Here is a 3667-nt window from a genome sequence, read left to right on the forward strand (position 1 = left end):
AGGCTGCTGAATAATGCCTTCAATTTATACACTCAGATTGTTCCCCAAGTTATTGGCAACACTTAAAGTTGGTAGTCTGACAGTGGAAAAATAGTCAGCGTGATGGTGGCAGAGCAAGACCCCGACCCTGTGGCACCCACCGAGCTTCCAGCAGTGTTTAAGGGCTTTAATGTGTTACACCCAAGTTACTGCATTTATTAGTTGTCAGTCATCACCCTTCCATCTATTTGCTCTGGTGGAGTTGTGTGTTTGCTGTGCTCAGGTCACACCACTGGAGGTTCCACATTTTAGTTACACACTGTACACACAGAAATCCTAAATAAGCAGATTTTAAGCCTACCTTACCTAATAGCATATACTCTTATATAGTATTACAGTTACAACAACTATTTATCAGAAAGGGAATGCTGCTTCCCTCTGCCATGTTTTCTTTTATTCTTCCTTTACTCACATAAAAGAATCTTTGAGCCTTGAGAGACTACTACATGTTATAGCCTTACCTCTCCAAGGGCAGAGAAGCCTTTCTAAAGCTCCCATTTCTCTTTCACACATATTTATTTAAATTGAAGCCCTAAGCACCTTTATTGGCTCGTAACTCTCAATTATTTTTCAGGTTTTAGCCCCTACGTCTTAACCTGCTGTTTAACTTCAATAAAAATTTCAGCCCAACTCTTTCTTCAACAGCCAGCCCTACAGCACAGCAGCCTTCAGCTGCTCTACCTCTCCTTAAGTGCTTCAAGTGCATCCCCACCCATGGGCTGGGGCTCTAAATAAGCTCAGCCTGGGGGCTTTTCTGCTTTCTAAGCCCTGAGTATAAACACTGATCTCTAGCTCAGCTCAGCACAGTCAGCCTGGCCTTAGACCCTGCTGCTCTGGGCCTGACCAAGTGTGTTTGTTTTCCTGGACCTGATTCCAGCCTGGGGCCTGACTTACTACTTAGACTTAAGACCTATTTCATCCCTACAGAGGTGCCCGATGCCTGGAGTCTCAGCACTCTCTCCTCCAACTCCAAGAGGAGGTAAAGCCTTGGCTACTTATTTTACATTCTAACGTCAGCAGTTTATCACAATTTGTTGCTCTTGCCGAGTATCTTCCACTGCCCAGGTGGTTCCTGGGTAGCATCCTTCCTGGAGCAGTGCTGTTTGTCCCAGTGCTTTGTCCACTGTGGGCAGCAGGGGCTGTGGCAGAGCTGGGTGGCCCTTGGGGGGGTGCTCTATGGGATCTGATGCTCCTCTTCCCCCGCATCTGGGTGGCAGGAGGCACCCTTGGGATCTGTTTCCCAGCCGAGCTGCTGTAGCTGAGCCCTGGCACCCCATGTGGAAGCTCCTGAGTGCTGTGAGAAGGCTGTGCCTCCCACCCAGGCTTCCTTCCCCACCCTGGGGGCTGCAGTCAGCTGCTGGGGTGCAGTGCTGGGTGTCTGTTCTTGCCTGCTGAGCAGTTTGGTGTCTGGTATTGCCTGCTCCTGAGCAGCTGCTCCTCAGCCTCACGCTGGGGTCGCTGAGCAATTTGGGAAAGGCTGTGCATTGTTGGCCCGGGTGTTTCACACCCCTGCTAGGTAGAGTTAAGTGAGGAGGGGGAAAATTGTGACTACCCACAGGGTGTTGCCTTTTTCAGCAACTGTGAAGGATTTCTTTAGTTCCTCAAAATGTCTGGAGTTTTAGTACTTACAATCAGCAAAAATTGGAGTGGAATATCAACTGAGCATAGCTTTCAGAAACTCATTTTCTTTTTCCTTTCAAACTGACAATAGGATTTTAAGAAAAACTTTGAATAATGGATATACTTTTGAATAATGGATGTTTCACAGCCAAGGTCCCTTGACTTTTCTTTCTGTGCCTGAATGAGAAGCCTTTTAATTGCACAACACGTGGCGAGGAGGTACAAAACGCTTTGTGTCTTGTGCTGCTGATTAACTGATGCATATACTCCCATTAAACATTCAGAGAGGGCTAAGTGTATCCCAGCCCGAAGCTGTGTGCTATGCACGCTGGGTTTTTATCAGCTAACACTCTGGCATGAGATGTTTTGTGATTTTCCTTGTCTCTGTCATGGCTGCTCATAATTTTCCTCTTTTGTGCGTGTGTCTACTTTGGATCTTTTCTGTTTCAGGGGAGGCATTCTTCCACCTGGAGAGCTTGTAGCTTGTGCTTTGGGCTCGTGCAATGGGCTGTGAGGTCACCTTGTGAAGTGAAGAAGACTCCTGAGCTGAGACTGTGGAATGAACTCTGTTTTCTGAAATAGCAGGGTGTTTTGTTTTGTGTTTTTGGGGTTGTTTTTTTTAAGGGCTTTCCTGAGAAATGGTGAAAGAGGTGCCTGGTGCCTTTGCCAGGCTGGATGTTCTGTCACGGTGGGATGGAGGAGCTGCAGTCCATGGAGCAATTTGAGCCCCCTGGAAATTACTAGTGTGGGATGCAGGCAGGGGAATTAGCAGGAACAGCAGTGGTCGTGGGTCTTCGTTGCTCTCATTCCATCATGTTGCTGTCTGTCCCTGGAGCTGGCTCTTCTCCAAGTTAATTCAGCTTTCATGAAAGTTTAACTCTGCTGCAGAAGGGAAAAGACAAGTCACTGCGCCCCTGAAAAATGTAAAGGGTGGTTTGGGGTCAAGTTTTTTTTTGTCCTCAGTTTCCCCAGTTCTTGGTGCAGTGCCCAGCACTTTGAGCAAGCCCAGATGGGCTCAGCAGGGTGAAACCCTGCTGTGTTAGTGCTTCTCTAACTTCTGTCTGCACACACAAAAAAAAAGAAAAAAACCAACCAAAAAAACCCCAACAAGCCCAAAAAAACCCCACCAACAAACCCCAAAACTTAAAACAAGAAGCTATGACCCCATCGGCTCCCCTGTTTTCTTTCCAAGCCCAAATTCAAGCTGAGGACCAAGCCTCAATGAATAAATGCTGCTGGAGCCTGGCTCTATCCTGCTCCCAGCCCTCTGTGCGCTGGCTGCGAGGGACTGCAGCTCAGTTTCTAGGGTGGGATCCTCTGAGTTTATTTGAACTCTTGGGGTTACCCCACAGAAAACCTACAGAGGCAGCCTGGGGTGGCACAGAGGATCCTGTGGGCAGCCTGCTATCAGGATCTTCTCTTTCACTACGGGGTTTTTGTGATCCTTGCCTCTTCAAGCCATGGGAGGCTGCCAGCTGGCTTTCTGGCTTTAAACAGAGCTTGTTCTCTCTCGATTTTGCAGCTTCTCGCCGTAGAGTACAACTGCAATTTAGCTTTATTTCACAAAATTTGACATGACTTGAGACCGTGATTTACTGGCCTTGGAGGATACGGTATGTGTAACTGTGGAGGGCGTAAGTGGCTTTTCATGGCAGAGGAGTCATAAATTGAGATGAAAAAAAATGAGGGAAACGGTTCCTGTCCAACTTTACAAGGTAGCAGTAGGAACAGGACACAGCCAAGCGATCTGTAACTGTCTCGGGTCTTTATTGCCCCTGATTGCCTGTAATAAAGCTCCTCGACGGCTCAAGCAGGGAGTTCAGGTGTCTGAAGAGACACAAGATGGCAATGTTCTCAAAAGGACACCCAGCAACTTCTCCGGGGCTAAAGCTAATCGGCTTTCCTTGCTCTGGCACTTGGTGGAGACCTTGGGGAAGGGTCTGGGTCTGGTCACTCTCTCCACGGCCACCAGAAAAGGAGCCTGGGGGTGGATGGGGTGATGGGGAAG

General features: G+C 48.1%; 1 long non-coding RNA gene across 1 annotated transcript; it reads left to right on the forward strand.

Annotated features, from left to right (window-relative positions):
- Positions 1-818: 818 nt before the first annotated feature.
- On the forward strand, positions 819-3667 carry LOC136294909 (uncharacterized). The gene is made up of 3 exons (XR_010722518.1): positions 819-1018; positions 2110-2966; positions 3182-3667. It is a non-coding gene; the product is annotated as an uncharacterized lncRNA (long non-coding RNA).

The sequence above is a fragment of the Chamaea fasciata genome, unplaced genomic scaffold (assembly GCF_029207755.1).
Source record: "Chamaea fasciata isolate MVZ Bird 193981 ecotype frontalis unplaced genomic scaffold, bChaFas1.0.hap1 SCAF_10, whole genome shotgun sequence".
In the NCBI taxonomy this organism is placed as follows: domain Eukaryota; kingdom Metazoa; phylum Chordata; class Aves; order Passeriformes; family Sylviidae; genus Chamaea; species Chamaea fasciata.